A 12,417-nucleotide genomic window follows, 5' to 3' on the forward strand; every position below is an offset into this window, starting at 1 on the left:
GTAAAATTAATGTTTCCGGAATGCTGTTTTAACTTTTTCGGATTTATCTCAGTGATTATTAGAAAAAAATCAATTATCGATATTTTATAGATTTATTACCGGTTGAGAGCAGGGGATAAATAAGTTTGTTACTCACGATTCTTCTTCTTCTTTTGGTAGACTTTTCTAGTTTTTGGTTGAAAATTAGTTGATTCGTAGTCGAAGTACGCCAATCTCTTCTAACAACGTATCTAACAACGGTGGTGATACCATCCGCCATCTTAACGCGAGGATTTCTCTCTTGGCACATGTCCAAGGATCGTCACGTTTTCCTTCTTCATCCATCTGTAGATCGTTCATCGTGGTGTAGTTTTCTTCTTTTCTTTACTAAATATTTTAGTCTTTGTTTTTTGAACTTTTTACTGCATTGATTTTTAATTTTTAATTCTTAGTTTGCACCCAAATCACACTTTTCTTTTTTTATCCTGGTCTTCGGCATCACTTTAAAGTTTTTAATCTACAACACAATATTTAAACGCTTTTATTTTTTGATTTCATTTTAAAAGTACAATTTCAGGGATTTTAATGATTTTTTTCACAATTCGACGCCTGTTCACTTCAAAGAGTTTGGGAGGAATACTCATGATTCACTCTGTCTAAAGGCCTCTACACATTGGGAGCAATTTTCGTCAAAATCGTATTTTTGACAGAATTTTGACGTTTCTACCTACAGCAGTGCAAACGATTTCCTTCAAAAGAGCCATTTTTGACGAAAACTGCTTACAATGTGTAGACACCCTAAGATTAAGTCGATAATTTTGACAGATTGACGCCGATTTCCCACTCACTATTGGAACTTGGAACTGTTGCAGTCGAGTTAGAAATTTCAAGACCTTTCAAATAGGGTAAAATTTCAACAAATCGATTGAAAAATAAGACTTCAAAGGTGCTATATAAATTTGATGTTGAAAAATTCGAAATTTCGAATTTGCTGCGAGTTATAAAGGCCATAGGGTATATGGACGTAATGTTAACCTTTTTTTGCAAGAACAGGTAAAACTAATGTACTAGAAATACCGATCGGAAATATTAGAATTTTCTGAGCTGTGATGCTCATCGGGTTTTCCATTCCCAAAAATAATGGTTCTCGATTTTCTGGAGGTAAGAGAAGGAGTAAGACCGGTTGGAAGAAAAACGGATAAAAACATCTCTGGGGTAAACACTTATGGGGTACACACAGAAATATTTTGACTCTAAATTTAAGAATATATAAGATCCTGGGAACTTAAATTGGACGTGAATCCCCGAGGCGTTTAAGTTTAGAAGCTCTGAGCAAAAGAAATGGGCTAGAATGCCTAGCTCTTTCAAGTTAAGAGATCGGGAACTTAAGTTCAGCATTAGCTGGAAAATGAAAAATGCCTACAGATTTGCAAATTGTAACTAAAACTAAATGATCAAGGATTTAGAATTAGGGCATTAGCATTCATTGGATGGGATTTTAAATTAAATTCCTGGGTGTTTCTGTTTAAGAATTTTTCATTTTTCTGTGTGTAGTAATTGAAGACCGGTAGTTGGTATTCCTTACTGTTCGGTCGCTGTGCCGAACAGAAAAATATTTTCAAAAACAATTGTGGTCAGTTAAATATTTCATTTCGGTCAGTGAGATACGTAAAATTGGTCGTAGATTACTTTAAAAAAAATCTTTGTCAAAACCACAAATCGTCATCACTCATAATTTTTTAGCTTTATTATAAGCATAAAGCATCGTACAACGGTGAATGTTTTCTTTATATCATTCAAAATGAATTTATTAAGGATCTTGCAATATATTCAAGTTTATCATGAATAAAAAAAATTTCAGAAAAACGGAACTATAGTTAAACAGATGGAGCTGAAATTCGAATTTCATAAGTTCTTGCTGAGATACTTTCTATAGTTCTTCAATCTATTACGCATTTAATATTTAATATTGAACAAAAGCAACAAAAAGTTGGCTTCTGTACCTCTGTGTAAAATCCCAGTCTATTGCATATCGTTTTTCGATTTTCTAAATTTAATATCGAAAAATCCACAGCACAGCCAATTGTTGTGGATTTTTCATGGGGTTGACTTTCACTAAAATATGCATTTTATGACCCTCTCTCAGTCCCACATTTTCCTGTGGCGAGCTTTGTGATGTTCTGGGTCGACTTTTCCACCTCATTCGATTACCCAATTCGTCCATACAATAAAAAAAGAGGGGAAAACATGATGCTCCACTGAATTATGCAGTCCAATTTACATTTTTATTGCAGATAATTCAGTTTACTCTTTCGTCCTGGGAATGCAGTAGTTTGTGTAATTGTGTAGGTTAAATCGTGTTGCATGAGTAACATTTTTTTGCCTTTTTTTCCAAATGTGTTTTCATCCTAAAATTATCTCCTCATCTCGTTGTTTCATTTGGCCCAAGAGAGACCAAGTAAAGCTTCCCAGTACTTGGCGGAATGCTCGAACCCATGACTTGGATGTTATACCTCAAAAGCGCTTTCGTATCATACACAGTTTACTGGTTCAAAACCGATTTGAACAAATTTATAAATCCTTCAGAAGTTCACTCAAAGTAGTTTAGAATAAACAAAATAGCTTAAAACACAATAGATTTTCGGACAAAAATTATTTCTCCGCTCATAATTGATTGAAATCTACACGTAATATATTGGAACTAAGTTCAGACTTGTTAGAAATTCCAAGGCCTTTCCAACAAACTAAATAAAAATTCGTTCGATTGAGAAATACGTTATCTATAGGGTCATTTTGACTTGTCCTTGAAAAAGCGTTATTAGGAATGATACAAAGCGTGCAAAGGCATTTTCGTTTATGAACGAAATATCTGCTTAGGCAAACTTTTCCAAAAAAACATGGGTTTGGATGGAGAAAATGAGGATTTTATTGACAGTCTTTAGGTCGACTTATAGGGGAGTTTTCGAAAGTCCCAAGCTTTTGTCTCTCACCGTTTGGCCCCAGACGAGGTGACATTCGGACGGATGGATGATCTATTATTTGACCGGGTGGTAGAAGCTAGAAATTTTGGGGGTTAAAAAATCGAAGAAATATAATACTGCTCTCTCTGGGGAGTTCGAGCAATAAAAAATGCTCTGTGAGTAAATTGTGGCACAAGAACTTTCCACTCAAACTCATTTCGAATTGTTTTCCGAAGTTGGGATACCTTTTATATCACTAAATTTTATTTCTTCTCGCCTCTGCAGTTTCCACTTTGGATAAATTAAAAATTAAATTTTTCATTGAACATAAAATAGCACCCCTGCTCTCCTCCACCATCAACTACAACCCAGAAAAATCTTGTGAAATTTATTTTTGACTTTGAAGGTGCTCTTCTCAAAATTAAAGTGGAACACAGTTTTATTACACTACTTACGACCATTGATTTATGTTTTTAGAAATTCATTGAAAAAGTTATATCACAAAATAAATAATTCAGCATCACAAATTTTATTGTTTCTTCTTCTTTCAAGTGAATATTTTGCATCTCAATTTGTCTTGTGTTAACCCTTTAGAGACCATACATTTTTCTCTGACTATACATTTCTCTCAGCAACAAAAAATACAATTTGTCCAACTGATAAACAAATTCAATTAAACGACTAATATAAAACCTTGGAAAATTCAACAGAAGCAGATTAGATGCTTTTTCTTACCTGTGGTATGGAGGATTGGAACCTAGGGAAAGGTTTTGCAGGTTCGTACTAAAAATGGAGTCTAAAATTTAAGATTTTTTACTGAATGCCACGCAAACCTAATCAATTATATCACTATTTCAAAAAACTCTCTTACTTATTGGGTTCATAATTCTACATCACAAAATTCCTGGAAGTCCTTGGAGTTTCCTCTACAAGGAAATTGAAAATGTAGCGGCACTTTTTACGAATGTGCCCTGTAGGGGAATTCTGTAACAGTCTGACAATGTCATATGACAAATTCTCATGGTAAATTCTGGAGTAAGACAACATTAAAACCCAGTGAGAATTGAATGGCCATTGTAAATAGCTCAGTGAAGCTCTCGATTATTGAAATAAGTCGGATTTTTAATTAGTTCTTCCGAATTTACCACATAAAAAATTTTAATTTGTCATATGGCATTGTCAGACTGTTACAGAATTCCCTATTGGTTAATTCAGCTTCGTACCACTTTTTCCCACCTCTGTAGCCTTTATTTTCCCCGGAAACATTACACCGGACACAAAAATTTGTGCATCACTACTTAGATGAAACTTTCATCTACTTGTTTCCACCATTTGTAGGAGGTATCACGCATTAAAAAAAAACAATTTTAAGCTATTTTTCTAACACATGTTTTTTGACACTCGGAAAACCATTTTTCCCTGCATTCTGACAGTCAGTAAAGAGCTTGGTTAGGTATGATTCTCTCATAATCACACCTATTGTAATCCTCGGATTTTCTCTAACTCCTCCAGAACATATTTCGGACGTCACTGATTTCGAAAATGACCATCTACCAATTTAAAGTATGGGAAGTTCAACTTTAAGTAACGTTCAGTTGGAATCAAAAATTCAGGAATGAATGTGAACATTTGTTTTTTAAATTGTTCTGATAAAAAAAAGTTTATTAATTAAAATTATGAATGCGAATAAAGTTTTGGACTAGGACTCATTTTAAACTTTTATAGCGATAAAGGAGAGATGAAGAATTCTTTCCTCTGTGTTACTTTTATTGTAAAGATTTTATGAAATAAGCAGTCCTTTTCTTTTTCTATTTTCTCACGTGTAAAGGTCTAATGGTTTGAAATTTCGACTTTTTATGGTCTTCAGGAAGGGCTTGAGGCCTAATGCTCTAGACACACTTACGATTTAAGCCAAGAGACGGCCTAACGTAATTACAATCAAAACAATGATTTGACTAAACTTACATCAGTTTCCTACTAACTAAGTCGTTTCTCGGTTTAGGCCGAGAGACGGATTAGTCAGAAACTGATATTTTGATTATAATTACGTTAAATCGTCTCTCGGCTTAAGTCGTAAGTGTGTCTAGGGCATAAGTCTTAGCAAAATCGTTTAATTTCTATAAATTATTATCAGTGACGATTTCTTTTGAAAATGTTTACTTAGGATTCGATATGAAGGGTATGCATTAGATCCTGCAAAAAATTGCTTGTTATTTAGGATTTTGAAATCTTCAAGAACTGAGATAAATCTTTATAGTCTAAAGACCCTTAAAGTCTCCAGTGAATTCCCAAATAAGTAAAACGTAAATCATTAATATGATCTTTATTCCCTTACATTTCTTTTTGCTGATACAAGACGAAATTCATACCAAAGATTTCTTTAGCTTTTGGATACGATATTGGAGATTGTCCAGCCAGCCTTATCATCCATTATAGGTTAATTGCAGAAAAAAACCTAAGAAAATTTTCTAGTATATCTAGCTACAGATGATTCAAATTGTAAATGAAGATTTTATTTTAGTCAGCAAAAATGTTAAATCGATAAAGTTTAGTCGTATGGCTTAACTTTTCTAATTTCTAATCGAGCAATATTTTTGGGAAAAAAATACTTAAGATTAGATGTTGGCAAATGGTATATTAGATTCCAAAAAACCTCTAAAATTGCTTATTATTTAGGATTTCAAGACCTTCGGAAATTCTGGACTAAACCCCTAGTCTGAAGCCCGCATATAATATCAAGACAAGTTTTAATTTCTTAATTTTCTCTTTGCCAAAAATATTTCTTTACTAATCATTTGCTCTACCCATTTTCAAATCAATGATAAAAATGTATTTCTTAAAGTTAATTTATCTTTTTAATTTATCGAGATACGGACAAAATATTTATTTTAACAATCTCAATAAGATATATATTCAAAACCGAAATAAATCATTTTTGGGCTTATTCATTATATTAATTTCGTACTGATATGTCAATGATCGTTATCCATTTCGTCTTATCGTTTTATGTAGTCAAAGTGTACTAAAAATATTCAGTAGAGTTTGCTTTAAAATTTATTAGAATACTTTCCAGGACTATATCATCAATTTTACACGTTTATACGCGGTTAAAGCCTAATAGGTTCTACCACTAAATTTTAAACGAAATGTTTCGAGAATGTTATGTAATAGGTCGTCTATAATATTTAAACAAACCTCAAATACCTCCATTTTTTGGTTTTCTCATTAACAAGCTTTAAACATTGTATGTCGTGGTTTTGTTTTAATTAATTAATTGCTAATATATTTTTAATTATTTAAATAATAAATGTTGTAAAATTTATAAAAACATAGCCTAAATTTATATAATATTAACATTTAAAATCATTACAGGAAAATCAGAGAAACTCTTTATTTTCCATTTGGTAAAAATAAATTAAATGTTATAAAATGAGTACTAATCAAAGTCGATTCTTTTGCTCAACAAATTTTAATTTGAGTCACAGCCATTGATTGTTTTAGTGCAAACATTTATAAGTATTTTTGCAATGTTTGAAAAAAGAAAAGAAATCTCGGAAAGAACTCCAAATATAATTAAAATTGCTAAACAAATTAGAGCTATGCTGCATTTAGTCAACTTTTGCTGCCACATTGAGGAGAGTTATTCTTCTCCTTGAGTTGCTTCCGTTGTTTCCTTCTGCAAACGATTTTTTTTAATTAAAATATGCATTATGTGCATGCCAATACATTTTATATATTTAGAGTTTGCTAAGAATGTTTGCAGAAAGCTCCTCAAGCATTTTCTTGTTTCCGCCTTCAATACTCTTCTACACCAGAGGCTTTGAAGATTGAAAACACTTAAGTTTATGCATAGATATTGAACAATTGGGGCGATATGATGGGTAGAGAAATTTGATTGGGAAATTAATGCAAGTGAAGGTGGGTACAATGAGGTTTAAATTAAATTTGCATTTTGTATAATTACAATATCGATTAAATGGTTATTCTATCATAAACATATAATACTAGAGTGAATATGTACATTTATGTAGAAAGGTGGTAATTCAGCTTACTAACTATTTAAATACAAAAGGACGAGTTAACAATGTGCTGTGCAAGGGTTTTTCACTGTCTATATACACATACTTTCTCACACCGCTCTTCCGGAAAGAGCCACCGTCATTCAACCCCTGCTCATGTGGTTGGCCCCACTGAATAATTCCCCATTAATAATCCGGGTGGGTGTTTGCTCACAGATATTGAGGGTGGATGCCTGAATTATTGGATTGGTGCACCATAAAACCACTCCCTTTCGTCGATTAGATCCTCGATTAGATCCATACTATCCAGTCCTGCTTACAAAGTAATTCTGCACGCACCATCGGATCAGCATAGAAGAATCAACCAACAGTAATTGTTGACTCTCTGTTGCTGACACTCAAATACACTTTACCAGATATTTTCCCACGTTTAATCATATATGACGTACATTGTACTTAAATAGTGTTTAATTCATATAATCACAATATTTAAGCATTTACTGTGTTTGAATCCAACAATATTTCGAGTATTTGTACATTCGGATAACTTTAAAAGATTTAATCCAATTCAAATGCCTTTTCAAAATTACCACAAACTATTAGTTTGTGAATTGCAAAAACTGCATTTTCAGCCTGGTTTGCGTGTAAATCTATTTTTATGATAATTTGGAATTGTGTACAAATCGGGATAATTATACGTACAAATGATACAAAGCAGATAAACACATTGAGTGCAATTTATCCATTTATGCAAATACACAATCATATTTGTTGTCACTGCTGTTTATTTATTTAATACAATATATATCATTGGAAAATTTTAGCTGTTTAAAATAATGTTAAATTAGATCTTTCACAATGTTCAACTTCTGTAATTGTTACGGATATTCACTTTTCGTCAAACGGAAAGAAATTATGTGACAGTGTTTTTTTTTTGTTTATCTTAAATCACGATGAGATTATCAGCTAAATAGTTTTAGAAAAAAAAACAAATGAGCTCTAAAAAATTTTTTCAATTCTGATATAGGGGAAACTAGGGCACCACCAAACACGGGGTAGCACCAAACACTGCAATTTTTTAATAGAATATTCGACTTTAGAGGACAAGACTAATAGAAATTTTTAAATGGTCGAGATAGTCCAAGTAGTTTAGAAATAAAAATTTGTGTTTGGTGCTACCCCGTGTTTGGTGGTGCCCCAGTTTCCCCTAAACCTTTGAGCCTTAAATTTTTAAATCGGCTTTTAACACTGATTCTTGTTTCCCGATTTTGAAGTGCCAAATTTCTTAAAGCCTTGAAACTGAAATGTAACACAAAATTCACATAGGGGGAGGTGGGGCTATTTTGAGCCGTGGGACTACATTGACACACGACTTTTTCGCATATTTCTAAAGGCAAATGATTTTTAACGTATTGCAATTTAGATAGACAAAATAATTGTGGATCTAAATAAAATAATTGTAAAATAATAATCTAGCCTCACAGCTCAAAGTAGCCCCACATTCCCCTAATAACGAATCTGAAATGGAAATATCAAAGTTTTTTGAAATTTCTTTAATTTCAAAAGTTATCGAGAGGACCATTTAAAGTTTTGTATACAAAAAAATCTGACCAAGATTGGAATTAGAGATCAATGTATTTTTTATTTTTTAAATATTTTTTTTATTAATAATATATTTTGTCTTTGAACGAATACTATCGTTCAGTAGTCATATTGACGTTCAATTAGGATAAAAAAAAAATCATATTTATTTTCAATTGTCATACACTGTGAGTTTATGATCAGCATAAAAATAAATAAAATCAATTAGGAATTTGAGAATTTAAAAATTCGCTTTTTTTGAGCTTAAATATTTACTACATAGCAAATAGCTAGAGACTTGCAAAAAATATTCTAGATTCCTTCAACCTTCTACTTTACAATTATGTCCAGACATAAGAAAAAATAACTTTAGGTAGTCAGGAAAAATTATTTTCTTTATGGAACACCGATGCTCCAATCGTCCTTAAAGGGTTAATGCATTTCTCATTGAATTTTCCGGTGAAATATCGCGTATCTCAAGCCTAAAGTAGGCTCTAAACGGAAGTAAAGTTTGAAGTCTATCGCTCATAGTGTTTGAGAAGTATTTATTCAACTAATTTTTCTCATCCATAGTATAAAATTTATAGTATAAAAGTTTAAGTAATATCATATACCCTATTTAAATTATTGTTTATTACACCAAATTAGCATTACGTACAAATAAAAACCCTTTCGAACAAATGTAAGAATCACACCTTTATAATCCGATAGGTTTATCATTTGCTTTTTATATTTTATTTATTTATTTTTAGTTTATAAAATATTTCACTAAAAAAATATTTAGTGAAATACACAAATACACTCAAATACTACAAATATTTCATATATTTCAAATATTTTTAAATTATGAAGTTGCCTTTAATTATAAAGGTTATTCCACAAGAATAATATGATTAAAATTAAACAAATTCTGTTAAACAAAATAAATTGATCATATTTCAAGTCCTCTAAAACTGTTTTATGGGGAGGTTGTATCAAAAACAGAACGTTTAATATTTAGTGCACTGTATAAATCATTTCTGCTAATATGGAGATATGTGTTTTATTATTAAACTTTATATTTTCACCAAAAATAGAATTCAAAATATTTCTAATCTATTTCCGTTTTTACTATAAAATTCTAATTTTATGTTTGGATCTAATTATGTCCATCTCGGCCAGCAATTTCAGAATGAATTAAAATGGCAATTAAACCAAAATTTGCCCTCATTTTTTTTTAAATCATTTGTGCTGTTAGATCAAATTTTAATATGCTAATTTGGACCGGATAGGATATAGGCTTTAGAAATTACTGTATGAGAGCAAAACGAGGTTCTTGTTAAAATTACTCAGAATATAAGGTACTCGTGAAGTTTTAAATAAGTTCGGAAACAACAAAGCCATTTGATAAATGAAGACTTGAGTTTAAAATTGCTGGATATAAAACTAATTATTAGACGTATCTCTGCATTAAAAGATTTACTGAAAATTTCTACACCACGTTTACCATTTTGGATTATATTAATAATTTCACATACTTTACCATGAAAGCTGATTTAAAGTTTATCATTGATTATAGTATGATTCCATCATTACAATTTTAAAATAAATTTCTGTATTTATATATATTTAAGTGTATAGTGTCAATACACAGCAAGTACGAATTCGGTGCAGAAATTATTCTTCTTGTTGTCCCACTCAAAACCTTCATGAATACCAGAGTAAACGCAGCTGTAAGAGTAAATTTCATTATTTCATTTGACGGTTGGATTAGCTACAATTTGTATTTTATTCTCTAATTTCTATGAAAATTTCACTCGGGAAATTATTCGCATGTGAATTTTATGAACATTTTCAAGATTAATTTCTTTTCTACAAATAAAAAATAAATAAATTTAGGATATAAGCATTAAAAAGTGAAATAATTGAACGATGTTTTCTGAAATTTTCGAAAACCTGATTTTCGAAAACCTCTTTGAATAAGAGGTGGCAAAGCGTTTCAGGTTTTGCGAAGTGCTCAAACTCGTGACATAGATGTTATACTTCAAAAGTATTTTCGTATCATTTACCTAGAATATTATTTTTTTTATTGGTTCAATTCATGAGAAGAAGGATAAGGGCCTTGACAGACCTGAGGATTAACCGAAAAATGGCTTAGCATAATTTTGTTTGAAATAATGGTTAAACTTCATTTCCATCATTTTCCAATAAGTCTTCTCTCGGCTTGAGTCGTACGTGTGTCTAGGGCATAATGCTCAAGAGACACTTACGATTAAAGCCGAGATACGACTTAATGGAAAATTATGGAAATGTAGTTTAATCATTATTTCGAATATAATTACGCTGAGCCGTCTTTTGACTAATCCTTAGGTTAGTCGAAGGTTCACGAGTTTAAGGATTTCGCTGAGTTTTCACACTGGACGAATTTATATAAAAATTACTTATTGGTTCACAATAGATTCAGGATCGATTGGAACTGATTCAGGCTTACCAAGACTTTCAAGTCCTTTTCAATATGATACCATTAGTTTAAAAAATACGTTTTCTTAAATCCTTTTTAACCTCTGACTTTGAAAACCGTTATTAGGAATGATTCAACGGTATTTTCGTCTAAGAACGAAATGTCCGCCTGGGTAACTCTAAACATATCCAAAAATGAAAAAAATCGCACGACGCGTCTTCTAGCAATTCCAAAAAAGACATGGTTCTGGTGGTTAAAGTGAATGGTGAAGGAGAAATAAAGAGGTGCATGTTAATGGTCCCGGGCCCCGGGGTCGACTTATGGAGATCCCCCAAGATCCCAGACCTATATCTCAAACCGTTTGGTTTCTAGGCGTGGTTTGTGGACGTAATACGGTTAAATCGGGTCCCGGTCAAAATTCCGAACACCAAAATCCCGATAGCCAAAATCCCGAACGCCAAAATCCCGAAAGCCAAAATCCCGAATGGGCCAAAATCCCGAAAGCCAAAATCCCGAATTCTTAAAAGTGTCACAGCTACTCCCACGATTTTTCGGGCTTTTGGCCTTTTGGGATTTTGGCGTTCGGGATTTTAGTTTTCGGGATTTTGGCTTTCGGGATTTTGGCTGCCACCGGGTTGAATCATCCTAATAACGATTATTCGTTTTTTCAAGTTCAAAGTTTTCTTAAATTCTTAAAAGTGTCATAGCTACTCCCACGATTTTTTGGGATTTTGACCTTTTCGGGATTTTGGCGTTCGGAATTTTGGTTTTCGGGATTTTGGCTGCCACCGGGTTGAATCATCCTAATAACGATTTTTCGTTTTTTCAAGTTCAAAGTTGAAAAGGTCCTCTAGAGAGTATATTTCTTAACTAAATGGGGTCATGTTTGGGCTCGTTGGAAAGGCCTTGGAATTCCTAACAAGCCTCAATCGGTAATAAAACGGATAAATGATTTTAGACGATGTTTCAACTGATTTATAAATTGGTTAAAAACGGTTGTGAAACGGTGATAAACCGGTAATTTTTGTTCGAAAATCAATTCTAATATTCTTAAAATTATGTATGGGGCATTTTTGAGCGATTTATGAATTGACTTAAATCGGTTATAAGACCGCATAAACAGTTAATAATGTTGCTGTTTTGAGGTACCTTGACATCAAAGTCACGAGTCCGAGCACTTCGCCAAGCCTGCGACGCTTTGCCTCCAATTTCATTGCTCGCACAGCACACAGAGAGCAGTATAATTATGTACCTCCACGTTAGACATTATTATTCAGGCATTGAAATTTTATTTACTTTATTTGATGAAAATATCGGAAACTTTTTTTGGAATGGTTGACGTAAAGTAGGAAATAGAATTCCATGAGAAATAGATGAAGAATTTCTCTGTATAGCTGTGGAGTATTAGGTGCGATTCTTAACAATCTCACCTATTTTG

Source organism: Phlebotomus papatasi, chromosome 1 (assembly GCF_024763615.1).
Source record: "Phlebotomus papatasi isolate M1 chromosome 1, Ppap_2.1, whole genome shotgun sequence".
Classification (NCBI taxonomy): domain Eukaryota; kingdom Metazoa; phylum Arthropoda; class Insecta; order Diptera; family Psychodidae; genus Phlebotomus; species Phlebotomus papatasi.